The sequence below is a fragment of the Bubalus bubalis genome, chromosome 9, assembly GCF_019923935.1.
Source record: "Bubalus bubalis isolate 160015118507 breed Murrah chromosome 9, NDDB_SH_1, whole genome shotgun sequence".
In the NCBI taxonomy this organism is placed as follows: domain Eukaryota; kingdom Metazoa; phylum Chordata; class Mammalia; order Artiodactyla; family Bovidae; genus Bubalus; species Bubalus bubalis.
The window spans coordinates 69,128,905-69,144,728 of NC_059165.1; positions in this window are offsets into that span (position 1 = coordinate 69,128,905).

Sequence of the window (15,824 nt, forward strand, 5' to 3'; positions counted from 1 at the left end):
CAGCTGGTAATCACATGGTTGCTTGCCTCATTGTGGGCCTTCAAAAGGCCCATAAAGCTTTGGTAAGCTTTGATCAACTTTGATAAGCTCTGGGAAATAACTCAAGGGCTAGAGGAAAACTCAAAGGCTAACAGAAGTGCTAGAAAATATACAAAATTAGACCCCACTTTAGTAGAGGGCACCATTGTCCTTAACACCCATTTTATCTCCCAGTCATCCCCAGATACCAGAAAGAAACTTAAAAAGGCAGAAGAAGGCCCTCAAATCCCTCAAAGAGACCTTTTAAATTTAACCTTTAAGATTTTCAATAACTGGGAAGAACTGGCAAAACTAGAGTAGGCCCAATGAGATCAGGCCAAATGCTACCTTTTAGCCACTGCCCTACATGGCTCCAAGCCTCCATCAGCCAACAAAGAAAGGAAGCCCCCAGGGCCCTGCTTCAAATGCGGCAAAGAAGGCCATTGGGCCCGCTCATGCCTAAAGCATGGTTCCATGTCCCAGCTGTGGCATAAAGGGACATTGCAAGGTTGACATAACGAGCCATCTTATCAATGAGACCCCACGTGAGCCCTATCAAATGATACTTACTATTTTCTTTCTGTTATTTAGCAATTTTATATATTTCTATTATACTGGCCATTTAATGAACTCAATAATATTCACAATGATTTAATTAAACAAAATAACAAAAGCATGAGGTAATTAGTCAAAATTTCAATGTTGGTATATATTTTCAGAAAAAATATAAAATATTCATTCAAAATGACACAATGCATATTTTGGTATCAACCTAAAACTCATTTATATATGTTTATTGTATCTCACACTCCTACTTTCAATCTTCTACTCCACACACACACACATATTTGGGGGTACTAAGATAACACAAGAGTTCTAAAATTTTACAGGTCATTATAATTGGATGCAATCTCAAAAATGACAGAATGATCTCTGTTCATTTCCAAGGCAAACCATTCAATATCACAGTAATCCAAGTCTATGCCCCAACCAGTAATGCTGAAGAAGCTGAAGTTGAATGGTTCTTTGAAGACCTACAAGACCTTTTAGAACTAACACCCAAAAAAGATGTCCTTTTCATTATAGGGGACTGGAATGCAAAAGTAGGAGGTCAAGAAACACCTGGAGTAACAGGCAAATTTGGCCTTGGAATACGGAATGAAGCAGGGCAAAGACTAATAGAGTTTTGCCAAGAAAATGCACTGGTCATAACAAACACTCCTCTTCCAACAACACAAGAAAAGACTCTATACATGGACATCACCAGATGGTCAACACTGAAATCAGATTGATTATATTCTTTGCAGCCAAAGATGGAGAAGCTCTATACAGTCAGCAAAAACAAGACCAGGAGCTGACTGTGGCTCAGACCATGAACTCCTTATTGCCAAATTCAGACTTAAATTGAAGAAAGTAGGGAAAACCACTAGACCATTCAGGTATGACCTAAATCAAATCCCTTATGATTATACAGTGGAAGTGAGAAATAGATTTAAGGGCCTAGATCTGATAGAGTGCCTGATGAACTATGGAATGAGGTTCATGACATTGTACAAGAGACAGGGATCAAGACCATCCCCATGGAAAAGAAATGCCAAAAAGCAGAATGGCTGTCTGGGGAGGCCTTACAAATAGCTGTGAAAAGAAGAGAAGTGAAAAGCAAAGGAGAAAAGGAAAGATATAAGCATCTGAATGCAGAGTTCCAAAGAATAGCAAGAAAAGATAAGAAAGCCTTCTTCAGCGATCAATGCAAAGAAATAGAGGAAAACAACAGAATGGGAAATACTAGGGATCTCTTCAAGAAAATCAGAGATACCAAAGGAATATTTCATGCAAAGATGGGCTCGATAAAGGACAGAAATGGTATGGACCTAACAGAAGCAGAAGATATTAAGAAGAGGTGGCAAGAATACACAGAAGAACTGTACAAAAAAGATCTTCATGACCCAGATAATCACGATAGTGTGATCACTGACCTAGAGCCAGACATCCTGGAATGTGAAATCAAGTGGGCCTTAGAAAGCATCACTACAAACAAAGCTAGTGGAGGTGATGGAATTCCAGTTGAGCTATTCCAAATCCTGAAAGATGATGCTGTGAAAGTGCTGCACTCAATATGCCAGCAAATTTGGAAAACTCAGCAGTGGCCACAGGACTGGAAAAGGTCAGTTTTCATTCCAATCCCAAAGAAAGGCAATGCCAAAGAATGCTCAAACTACCGCTCAATTGCACTCATCTCACATGCTAGTAAAGTAATGCTCAAAATTCTCCAAGCCAGGCTTCAGCAATATGTGAACCGTGAACTTCCTGATGTTCAAGCTGGTTTTAGAAAAGGCAGAGGAACCAGAGATCAAATTGCCAACATCTGCTGGATCATGGAAAAAGCAAGAGAGTTCCAGAAAAGCATCTATTTCTGCTTTATTGACTATGCCAAAGCCTTTGACTGTGTGGATCACAATAAACTGTGGAAAATTCTGAAAGAGGTGGGAATACCAGACCACCTGACCTGCCTCTTGAGAAATCTGTATGCAGGTCAGGAAGCAACAGTTAGAACTGGATATGGAACAACAGACTGGTGTCAAATAGGAAAAGGAGTTCATCAAGGCTGTATATTGTCACCCTGTTTATTTAACTATATGCAGAGTACATAATGAGAAATGCTGGACTGGAAGAAACACAAGCTGGAATCAAGATTGCCTGGAGAAATATCAATAACCTCAGATATGCAGATAATACCATCCTTATGGCAGAAAGTGAAGAGGAACTAAAAAGCCTCTTGATGAAAGTGAAAGTGGAGAGTGAAAAAGTTGGCTTAAAGCTCAACATTCAGAAAACGAAGATCTTGGCATCCGATCCCATCACTTCATGGGAAATAGATGGGGAAACAGTGTCAGACTTTAATTTGGGGGGCTCCAAAATCACTGCAGATGGTGACTGCAGCCATGTAATTAAAAGATGCTTACCCCTTGGAAGGAAAGTTATGACAAACGTAGATAGCATATTCAAAAGCAGAGACATTACTTTGCCAACAAAAGTTCGTCTAGTCAAGGCTATGGTTTTTCCAGTGGTCATGTATGGATATGAGAGTTGAACTGTGAAGAAGGCTGAGCAACGAAGAATTGATGCTTTTGAATTGTGGTGTTGGAGAAGACTCTTGAGAGTCCCTTGGACTGCAAGGAGATCCAACCAGTGCATTCTGAAGGAAATCAGCCCTGGGATTTCTTTGGAAGGAATGATGCTAAAGCTGAAACTCCAGTACTTTGGCCACCTCATGCAAAGTGTTGACTCATTGGAAAAGACTCTGATGCTGGGAGGGGTTGGGGGCAAGAAGAGAAGGGGATGACAGAGGATGAGATGGCTGGATGGCATCACTGACTCGATGGACTTGAGTCTGAGTGAACTCCGGGAGTTGGTGATGGACAGGAAGGCCTGGTGTGCTACGATTCATGGGGTCGCAAAGAGTCGTACACGACTGAGTGACTGATCTGATCTAATCTGATTGGACATGTCAATTAAAAAATATACACATCCTAGAAGTTGAAAGTTATGTCTTATTTTATGGTCATTCTGAAGACTTCAAGTTCAGGATCTCAGATAACACCTAGAAAATGCTCATAAGTGGCAAGTGGGGGAGCCAGGATATATAAGAATTTTTTCAGCAAGCAGTGGGTAGTCAGAACATTTAAAATTTACTGTTTATCAAAAAAGAAAAAAATAGATGTCTAAAGTAAAGGAATTTAGAAATTTCCTATGAAAAGGGAAATGCAAGATTTTGGCCTCATTGCAATCATTTTTTCATATGCATCTCAGCTATCTGGGGTCAAGTACTTTTCATCCTGAGTCTCCTCAGGGTGCATATTCAGGTGTGGCTGAGGTGGCTGACAGCTAGTTGGTGTCAACTTTTGCTTCCATCCTGAGTTCTCTCAGGGCTCACTGTCAGTTGTAATATGATGGCTTGATGGCTGCAACAACCTTTGTTTCCTCATAGGACAGGTGTTTTTTTTTCAGTTTAGAGGCACATAATGATTCACCAGGGATTGAGTTGAAAAGTTCCTGTTGCAGAATGGATTCAATCAGGAGACTGAAACTATGTACCAGAATGATAGTAAAAAGATAAATTTAATATAAAAATTATAAATTATAACAGAAGAGTGCTATAAGCTATGAGGAAACCTTATGTGAACTAAATATCTCTTGGCCTACACCGAGGGAGAGTACTCAATGGAAGACAAACTTGAAAAAGATGCAGAATTCACTTGAGAAGATATGGCTCAAGGAAGTGAAATTGACTCCTTTAAGGCACAGTTGCATACAGAGCAGAGCTAATATGGAGTTACTGGGACAACAATAGGCAACTCTCAAAAGTGCAGGGCAGGGAGCAGCTGGGCAGCAAACTGTGGCATGGGTGTACAGTGAGAGTTCAGGCACCATGGGGCGTAGAAGCACAGGGACCACACAGCATGGAATGAAGTGATCCTTGGAGAAGGAACTATTTTATGATATGCGAGCATCAGAGCCACAAACATTGTTGTACAGATCACACAAGGCCTTGTTTCCATGTCAGTAGGGTTTCAGAAAATTAAAGACCAGCCTAAGGTAGACAGTTTTCTGATCTCCGCCAGAGTGGGATCAACTAGAAATTTCATACCTGAACTCTTCATCACAGATTGCAGGCAGTTTTTCTCTTCTTGCAGTCTATACTAAGAAACCTTAACATCATATTCACTTTAAGGGAGAAATAGTTAAAGAAATTCTATTGTTTATCACAGAGTTATTATTGAAAGATAAATTTGTAGCTGAAAGACGATGTGGACAAAGAACGTTGCCTGGCATATGATCAAATAAAGGATGTTGAACCCTTCAAGTCATCAGCCTCTACAGCTGCCACTCATAAACGCTGAGGGAACTCAGGGTGGAGACAAACAGACTGCTTGCCACCAAGTCTCAGCCACTGTAGCTGCCTTCAATGGTGTACCCTAAGGAGATTCAGGAAGGAAAAGAACAGGATATTGGCCCTAGATAGCTGAGGTGCATATAAAAGAGTGATTCCACTGAGCTCATACTCTAGCAGCTTCTCATATACAGATTTGTGCTAAATTCACTAACTTGAGATATCTGATTTTCTTTCATTCACAGTCATCTTTTAATGTCCCTACTACCTGATGTTTATTGCAAGTCATCTATCTATTCTGGCTCCTCCCTTACCTCTTGGAGCAGCTCCTCATAGCTATCTGAGTGGTTGTCTTTCAGACTTAAGTCTTCAGAATATCTTCTGAATACAACATAATTATCAGCTTTTAGCCTTCTGCACTTTTTTCATTTGAAAATCATGTATTGATAACTAGCATAGTCCACTGCTTTGACAACATGGCTTCCCTAGCAGAGCAGCTGTTCATCTTTATATTAAAAAGTACATCTTGAAAGTAAAGGAGTTCTTACTCATATTCAGAATGAGAATTAGGCAGGAGATAAATGAGCCCCAAGCTAGGGATTTACAACTAGTCTCCTCTTTACATTCCTTGGGGCAAGAAACATCTGGGCTTCAGGCTGAATACTTATAACAAGCTTCCTGTTTTCATTTCCTGAGACAGAAGATAGGCAGACTTCATGTTAGACATCTACAGCTGAAGCCCTTAGCTGTCATTTCCAGGGCTCTGAAGAGATCTGGCACCACATTTTTTTACGTCTCAATGCAGAAAGGAATTCAACAAGAGGAAAAGTGATAAATAAAAACAACTTTCCTGTCTCCTGAGAAACTACTATGCAGGTCATAAAGCAACAGTTAGAACCTGACATGGAACAATGGACTGGTTCAAAATTGAGAAAGAAGTATGACAAGGCTATATATTGTCACCCTGATTATTATAGATTGAGTACATCCTGCAAAATGTGGGGCTGCATGAATTCCAAACTGAAATCAGGATTACCAGAAGAAATATGAACAACATCAGATATGCAGATGATATCACCCTAATTACAGAAAACAAAGAACACAAGAACCTCTTGAGAGTAAAAGAGGAGAGTGAAAGAGCCTGCTTAAAACTCAACATTCAAAAAACTAAGATCATGGCATCCAGTCCAATCACTTCATGGCAAATAGATAGGAAAAAATTGGAAATAGTGGCAGGTTTTCTTTCTTGGGCTCCAAAATCACTGTGGATGCTGACTGCAGCCACAAAATTAAAAGGTGCTTGCTTCTTGGAAGAAAAGCTATGACAAACCTAGATGGTGTATTAAAAAGCAAAGACATCACTTTCCCAACAGAGGTCAGTATAGTCAAAGCTATGTTTTTCCAGTAGTCAAATATGGATGTGAGGGTTGTACCCTAAAGAAGGCTGAGCACCAAAGAATTGATGCTTTCAAACTGTGGTGCTGGAGAAGACTCTTGAGGTTTCCTTGGATTGCAAGGAGATCAAGCCAGTCAATCCTACAGTAAATTAACCCTGAATCTCATTGAAGGGACTGATGCTGAAGTTGAAGCTCCAGTACTTTGGCCACCTGATGTTATGAGCTGACTCATTGGAAAAGGTTTTGATATTGGGAAAGATTGAGGCAGGGGAAGGGGGCAACAGAGAATGAGATTGTTGGATAGCATCACCGACCCAATAAACATGAGCTTGAGCAAACTTCAGGAGAGATAGTGCCAGGGAAGCCTGGCATACTGCAGCCCATGGGGTCACAAAGAATTGGGCACGACTTAGCGACTGAATAACAACAACAAGGTTCAAAAGTGGGCAGGCAAGCATTGCACTGTCCTGAGTACTCAGTGGGTTACATTTTTATAATCAGAGGAAGAAAGGGGAGGGGGAGACAATCGTTTTTTGGAGTAGAAGGTAAAGCATCTGTCTACAATGTGGGAGACTTGGGTTCAATCCCTGGGTAGGGAAGATACCCTGGAGAAGGAAATGGCAATCCACTCCAGTACTATTGCCTGGAAAATCCCATGGACAGAGGAGCCTGGTAGGCTACAGTCCATGGGGTCCCAAAGAGTTGGACATGACTGAGCGACTTCACTTTCACTTTCTCATTTCTAATAATTAGTTTTTCTCCCAGGTAGGGCAGGTAAGTTTCAGTTGGGTTCAGTTCAGTCGCTCGGTCATGTCCGACTCTTTGTGACCCCATGAATCACAGCACGCCAGGCCTCCCTGTCCATCACCAATTCCCAGAGTTCACTCAAACTCATGTCCATCGAGTTGGTGATGTTATCCAGCCATCTCATCCTCTGTCGTCCCCTTCTCCTCCTGCCCCCAATCCCTCCCAGCGTCAGAGTGTTTTCCAATGAGTCAACTCTTTGCATGAGGTGGCCAAAGTATTGGAGTTTCAGCTTTAGCATCAGTTCTTCCAATGAACACCCAGGACTGATCTCCTTTAGAATGGACTGGTTGGATCTCCTTGTAGTCCAAGGGACTCTCAAGAGTCTTCTCCAACACCACAGTTCAAAAGCATCAGCTCTTTGGCGATCAGCTTTCTTCACAGTCCAACTTTCACATCCATACATGACCACTGGAAAAACCATAGCCTTGACTAGACGGACCTTTGTGGACAAAGTAACGCCTCTGCTTTTGAATATGCTGTCTAGGTTGGTTATAACTTTCCTTCCAAGGAGTAAGTGTCTTTTAAATTCATGGCTGCAATCACCATCTGCAGTGATTTTGGAGCCCCCAAAAATAAAGTCTGACACTGTTTCCCCATCTATTTGCCATGAAGTGATGGGACCAGATGCCATGATCTTCGTTTTCTGAATGTTGAGCTTTAAGCCAACTTTTTCACTGTCCTCTTTCACTTTCATCAAGAGGCTTTTTAATTCCTCTTCACTTTCTGCCATAAGGGTGGTATTATCTGCATATCTGAGGTTATTGATATTTCTCCCGGCAATCTTGATTCCAGCTTGTACTTCTTCCAGCCCAGCATTTCTCATGATGTACTCTGCATAGAAGTTAAATAAGCAGGGTGACAATATACAGCCTTGACGTACTCCTTTTCCTATTTGGAACCAGTCTGTTGTTCCATGTCCAGTTCTAACTGTTGCTTCCTGACCTGAATACAGGTTTCTCAAGAAGCAGGTCAGGTAGTCTGGTATTCCCACCTCTTTCAGAATTTTCTACATGTCCCTATATGATCAGGCCAGGACTGTCATAGAACTTTGGAAAAATATTTTCAGGTCTCAGTACCATGAGAATATTTCATTTTGAAAAGTCACCTTTTTATAAATGATTGTGTCTGCACAGAGCCTGTTTTGGGGGTCATTAACTTAATGACATCACTGGGCAGGATGTAGGTCTTATTTTCTACTTTCATTATTTTGGATGCATTGTGCAAAGAATATGTCTTAGGGGCCAAACAACATGTTTTTGGGGCTATTAACTGACTGAACTCACTGGGAAGGATGTAGGTCTCATGCTCTGTTGTTTAATTGTTTAGGGGCAGGTCTTGTGCTTCTGTTGCATGGTTTTGTTGCTAAATAAGTTACCTTGATTTTATGGTTGAGCAAGACAACTTGACTTGAAGCTAAGTGACTTGTTTTGCTTTATGAGTTAAACAAGCTCACACAGTTTTAGAATTTTCCCATTATTTTCTTGAGTGAACATTATTCTTATTGTGGTCTTCCAAATCCCCCTAATGCAGAAGGCAATGGCAAACCACTTCAGTATTTTTGACTTGACAACCTCAAGACCAGTATGAAAAGGCAAAAAGATAGGACACTGAAAGATGAATTCCTGAGGTCAGTAGGTGCCCAATATGCTACTGGAGAACAGTGGAGAAATAACTCCAGAAAAAATGATGAGACAGAGGCAAAGCAAAAACAACAACCAATTGTGGATAGGACTGGTGATGGCAGTTCTGTTTAATTGATTATGCCAAAGCCTTTGACTGTGTGGATCACAATAAACTGCAGAAAATTCTTAAAGAAATGGGAATACCAGACCACCTGACCTGCCTCCTGAGAAATCTGTATGCAGGTCAAGAAGCAACAGTTAGAACTGCACATGGAACAACAGACTGGTTCCAAATCAGGAAAGGTGTACGTCAAGGCTGTATCTTGTCTCCTTGCTTATTTAACTTATATGCAGAATATATCATGCAAAATGCTGGGCTTGATAAAGCATGAGCTGGAATCAAGATTGCCAGGAGAATATCAATGACCTCAGATATGCACATGACACCACCCTTAAGACAGAAAGTGAAGAACTAAAGAGCAACTTGATGAAAGTGAAAGAGGAGAGTGAAAATGTTGGCTTAAAACTCAACATTCAGAAAAACAAGATCATGGCAAACAGTCCCATCACTTCATGGCAAATAGATGAGGAAACAATGGAAACAGTGAGGGACTTTATTTTCTTGGGCTCCAAAATCACTGCAGATGGTGACTGCAGCCATGCAACTAAAAGACGCTTGCTCCTTGGAAGAAAAGCTATGGCCAACCTAGACAGCATATTAAAAAGCAGAGACATTACTTTGTCAACAAAGATCCGTCTAGTCCAAGCTATGGTTTTTCCAGTAGTCATGTATGTATGTAAGAGGTGGACTATAAAGAAAGCTGAGTGCTGAAGAATTGATGCTTTTGAACTGTGGTGTTGGAGAAGACTCTTGAGAAACCCTTGGACTGCAAGGAGATTCAACCAGTCCATCCTAAAGGAAATAAATCCTGAATATTCACTGGAAGGACTGATGCTGAAGCTGAAGCTTCAATACTTTGGCCACCTGACATGAAGAGCTGACTCATTTGAAAAGACCCTGATGTTAGGAAAGATTGAAGGCAGGAAGAGAAGGGGATGACAGAGGATGAGATGGTTGGATGGCATCACCGACTTGATGGACATGAGTTTGAATAAGCTCCAGGAGTCAGTGATGGACAGGGAAGCCTGGCATGCTGAGTCCATGGGGTCAAAAAGAATCGGACATGACTGAGTGACTAAACTGAACTGAAATCCCCCTAAAGTCCCCTTTCTATCTACAATTGTGTAATGATGTTTCTAAGCTAACTATTTGATCATCCTGCTAAGTTGCTTCAGTCGTGTCCGACTCTGTGCGATCCCATAGATGGAAGCCTACCAGGCTCCCCCGTCCCTGGGATTCTCCAGGCAAGAATACTGGAGTGGGTTGTCATTTCCCTCTCCAATTTGATCATCCAATTCTATCCCTATCACAACCAGCCTCTTATTTGACTTCCAAAATGGAAGTAACAACTGAAACAAGTTAAATAGATATACCTTGTCTCTTGTGGACACGATAAGATAATCCTTATGGCAGGAACAGAGAGGGACTATACCTGGTTTGAGTCGAGGATCAAGAGGCTATACTTTTCCCATCCTTGGGGCAAGGGATACATTACACATGCATATGTATATACAGAAAGGTTTTTCGGTGGTCAAAAGCATGGGCACAATGCCAGGTCATAATGAGGCTTGCTTCTCCCAGATGCTTTCACTTCAAGATCCATCTTGGCTGAGAGGTGCATGCCCACCTAGGGCAAAGGTCCTGAAACAAATTAGCTGGGTATCTGAACAAAACAGGAAGATTTTGCCAGAGGGAAGACAAAGACCCAGAAGAAATGCCCTTTATAAATGATTTAGCCACCCTTACTGTATTCCTCCTCATTAGGAAGGATGCTTACACATTTTATCCCTGGGTGTTCATCTTTCCCTTGCTTCTATCTTAACTCAACAGACCATTTCTTTGTGCACCCCCCAACTTGTGCTGTCTCTAATAATAAACTTTGTACTTGCATTTGCAGTTTCTACTCTGTAAGAAAAGCGTTTTTCACTGGGGGCAATATCCAGGGGAAAATAGCTTCTTATCATCTAGCCCTTGCTGGTCTGATACCTAGGATTTCTAATTTTCATCCACGTTCAATTCAGTTCGGTCACTAAGTTGTGTCTGACTCTTTGTGACCCCATGGACTGCATCATGCCAAATGTCTCTGTGCATTACTACTGGAGCTTGCTCATACTCATGTCCATCGAGTCCGTGATGCCATCCAACCATCTCACCCTCTGTCATCCACTTCTCCTCCTCCCCTCAATCTTTCCCAGCATCAGGGACTTTTCCAATGAGTCAGTTCATCGCATCAGGTGGCCAAAGCATTGTGCTTCAGCATCTTTCCTTCTAATGTGTATTCAGGACTGATTTCCTTTAGGATGGACTGGTTTGATCTCCCTGCAGTCCAAGGGACTCTCAAAAGTCTTCTCCAACACCACAGTTTAAAAGCAACAATTCTTTGGTGCTCAGCTTTCTTTACGGTCCAATTCTCGCATCCATACATGACTACTGGAAAAACCATAGCTTGGACTAGACAGACACATTTGTCAGAAAAGTAATGTCTCTGTTTTTTAGCATGCTGTCTAGGTTGATCATAACATTTCTTCCAACGAGCAAGCATCTTTTAATTTCACAGCTATAGTCACCATCTGCAGTGATTTTGGAACCCAAGAAAATAAAGTCATTCATGGTTTCTGTTGTTTTCCCACCTATTTGCCATGAAGTGATGGGACTGGATGCCATGATCTTAGCTTTTTTGAATGTTGAGTTTTAAGTCAGCCTTTTACTCTCCTCATTCACTTTCATTATGAAGTTCTTTCATTCCTCTTCAATTTCTGCCATAAAGGTGGTGTCATCTGCATATCTGAGGTTATTGATATTTCTCCTGGAAATCTTGATTCCAGCTTGTGCTTTATCCAGCCCAGCATTTTGCGTGATGTACTACGCATATAAATTAAATAAGCAGGGTGACAATATACAGCCTTACTGTACTCCTTTCCTGATTTGGAACCAGTCTGTTGTTTCATGTGCAGTTCTAACTATTTCTTCTTGACCTGCATACAGATTTCTCTTAACCACTAGTTAAGGTGGTTGTGGTATTCCCATCTCTTTAAGAATTTTCCACAGTTTGTTGCAATCCACACAGTCGAAGGCTTACAGTTCAATTCAGTTCAGTTCAGTCACTCAGTTGTGTCCGACTGTGACCCTATGAACCACAGCACTCCAGGCCTCCCTGTCCATCACCAACTCCTGGCGTCCACCCAAATCCATGTCCATTGAGTCGGTGATGCCATCCAACCATCTCATCCTCTGTCATCCCTTTCTCCTCCTGCCCTCAATCTTTCCCAGCATCAGGGTTTTTTCAAATGAGTCAGCTCTTCACATTAGGTGGCCAAAGTATTAGAGTTTCAGCTTCAACATCAGGCTTTGGCATAGTCAATAAAGCAGAAGTAAGTATTTTTTCCGGAACTTTCTTGCTTTTTTTTGATGAATCAACAGATGTTGGCAATTTGATCTCCGGTTTCTCTGCTTTTTCTAAATTCATCTTGAACATCCAAAAGTTCTCAGTTCGTGTACTGTTTGAAGCCTCGCTTGGAGAATTTTCAGCTTCCTTTGCTAGCATGTTAGATGTGTGCAATTGTGCGGTTGTTTGAACATTCTTTGGCATTGCCTTTCTTTGGAAATGGAATGAAAGCTGACATTTTCCAGTTCTGCTGCCACTGCTGAGTTTTCCAAATTTCCTGGTTCATTGAGTGCAGCCGTTTCACAGCATTGTCTTTTAGAATTTGAAATAGTTTAGCTGGAATTCCATCACCTTCAAGAGCTTTGTTCATAGTGATTCTCCCTAAGGCCCACTTGACTTCACATTCTAGGTGAGTGATCAAAAATCATGGCTATCCAGATCATTTAGACTTTTTTTTGTATAGTTCTTCTGTGCATTATTTCCACCTCTTCTTAATATCTTCTGCTTTTGTTAGGTTCATATCATTTCTGTCCTTTATTGTGTCTATTTTTGCATGAAATGTTACCTTGGTATCTCTAATTTTTTTGAAGAGATATAGTCTTTACCTTTATATTGATTTTCTCTATTTTTTTTTTTTTTTGTATTGTTTACTTAGAAAGGCTTTCTTATCACTTTTTGGTATTCTTTGGAAGTCTGCACTGAGTTTGGTGTATATTTCCTTTTCTCCTTTGCCTTTTGCTTCTCTTTTTTTCTCAGCTATTTGTAAGCCCTTCTCAGACATTTTCCATTTTTGCATTTCTTTTTCTTGAGGATGGTTTTGATCAGCACCTCCTGTACAATGTTACAAACCTCTGTCCATAGTTCTTGAGGCCCTCTATTAGATCTAATCCCTTGAATCTATCATTTCCACTATATAGTCATAAGGAATTTGATTTAGGTCTTACCTGAATGGGCCTAGTGATTTTCCATACTTTCCTCAATTTAAGTCTGAATTTTTCAATAAGGAGTTCATGATCTGAGCCAGTGTCAGCTCCCAGTCTTGTTTTCACTGACTGTATAGAACTTCTGCATCTTTGGCTGCAAAGAATATAATCAATCTGATTTCAGTATTGACCATCTGGTGATGTCCATGTGTAGAGTCATCTTTTGTGTTATTGGAAGAGGGTGTTTGCTATGACCAGTGAATTCTCTTGCAAAACTGTGTCAGCCTTTGTCCTACGTCATTTTGTATTCCAAGGACAAACTTGTCTGTTACTCCAGGTGTGTCTTGACTTCCTACTTTTGCATTCCAGGCTGCTATTATGAAAGTGAAAGTTCTAGAAGGTCTTGGGCTTTCCTTGTGATTCAGCAATGCGGGAGACCTGGGTTCGATCCCTGGGTTGGAAAGATCCCATGGAGTAGGAAAAGTCTACCCACTCCAGTATCCTGGCCTGGAGAATTCCATGGACTGTATAGTCTATGGGGTCGCAAAGAGTCAGATATGACTGAGCGACTTTCACTTTCACTAGAAGTACTTGTAGGTCTTCATAGACCTCTTTAACTTCAGCTTCTTCAGCATTAGTGATTGAGATGTAGACTTGGATTACTGTGATATTGAATGGTTTGACTTGGAAGCAGACCAAGATCATTCTGTCATTTTAGAGATTACCCAAGTACGTCATTTCGGACTCCTGTTGACTACCAGGGCTACCTCAATTCTTCAAATGGATTCTTGCTGTCAGTAGTAGATATAATGGTCATCTGAATTAAATTTGCCCATTCCTGTCCATTTTAGTTCACTGATTCCTAAAATGTCAATGTTCACTCTTTTCATCTCCTGGTTGACTACTTCTAATTTACTTAATTCATGGACCTAACATTCCAGGTTCCTATGTATTATTGTTCTTTACAGCATTGGACTTTACTTTCATCAGCAATCACATCCATAACTGGGCATTATTTACTCTTTGGCTCAGTCTCTTCATTCCTTCTGGAGCTATTTCTCTGTTCTTCTCCAGTAGCATATTGACATCTATCAATCTGGGAGGGTTCATCTTCTGGTGTCGTCTCTTTTTGCTTTTTAATACTGTTCCTGCGGTTCTCAAGGTAAGAATGTTGAAGTGACTTGCCATTCCCTTCTCTAGTGGATCACATCTTGTCAGAACTCTCCACCATGGCCTGTCTGTCTTGGGTGGCCCTACATGGCATGGCTCGTTGTTTCATTGAGTTAGGTAAGGTTGTGATCCACGTGATCAGTTTGGTTAGTTTTCTGTGATTGTGGTTTTCATTGTGTCTGCCTTCTGATGGATGAGGATAAGAGGCTTATGTAATCTTCCTGATAGGAATGACTGTGGGTAAAACTGGGTCTTGTTCTTGTGGGCAAAGCCATGCTCCATAAACCTTTAATCCAACTTTCTGTTGATGGGTGGGGCTGTATTCCCTCCCTGTAGTTTGGCCTGTGATCACACTATGGTAGGGGTAGTGGTGACCTCCTTCAAAATGACTTATGCCAGCATGCTACGCCTCCCAGGACTGTTGTATTCAGTACCCCTGAACGGTCCTGGTGCACACAAGTGTTTGTTTGTGCCCTTTGAGTGTCTCTGTTTCCCCAAAGTGAGATTGCCTGGGAATACTCAGTCCCTTTTTCAGATCATCAGGTTGATAAGGCTGTTGTGGGACCTAGAACATTTGCAGCAGTGCAAAATCTTCTTTGGTTTAATTGCTTTCCAATGGTCTTCAGCAGTGGCTCACAAAGTGTGAACCCCAGAGAACATCATTACCATCCCCGAGAACTTGTCAGAAACTCACAGTCTGGAGCCTCACTCCACACCGCTGGCCTCAGAAGCCCTGAGGGTAGGGCCCAGCCATGTACATTTTGAGGTGGTCAAGCTACGGCTGCAGTGTGCTAAAGATTGAGGGCCACAGATTTACCTGTGGCCTTTCTGCTCAGCTACCCTTATATAGTGGCATCACCTGGGGGCTTTATAGAAATGCAGACTCTTGGGCTGCACCCCAACATACTGAATCCGTTAACCCACACTTAAGCATGACCCTCAGGGGAGGCTGAGAAGCCTCAGTCTAGATTACCATGTCTGCACAATGTAATTAGGACCTTTTCTCCAGGAAGATGGAAAAAAAAAAAAAGCAAACCTGACAGCCTAACTGGAGAAACCGTGAAAGTGCCTTAAGACATCCAACCCACTGAGTCCAAGGCACCACAGCTTGCTTAATTACCTTCACTGGGAGAAGACAGAGCTTGGTGTCAGGCTGGGTAAAAAGGGGTAAGAGGAGGGGGAGACCCTGGGTGAGCACTCTGTATTCTAATTGGGTCCTCATTATTTATATTTACCATTTCTTACCCATTTTAATCAGTGATATTTTTATCCAATTTAATCAATGAGAGATAGCTTTAATATCATGACTTTTGTAAATAATTTTAGTTTTTTCTTTACTAAAGCCTCTCTAAATCTGCATCACAGGTTGTTGTGAAATGCTTTCTGACCTTGGTGTTTTCTGACCATCATGACTAAGGGAGGCACACAACTGCTTTAAAATGGGTCATCTTTTGAATGGAAAAGGAAATTTCTCATTGTCAGTTAAGACT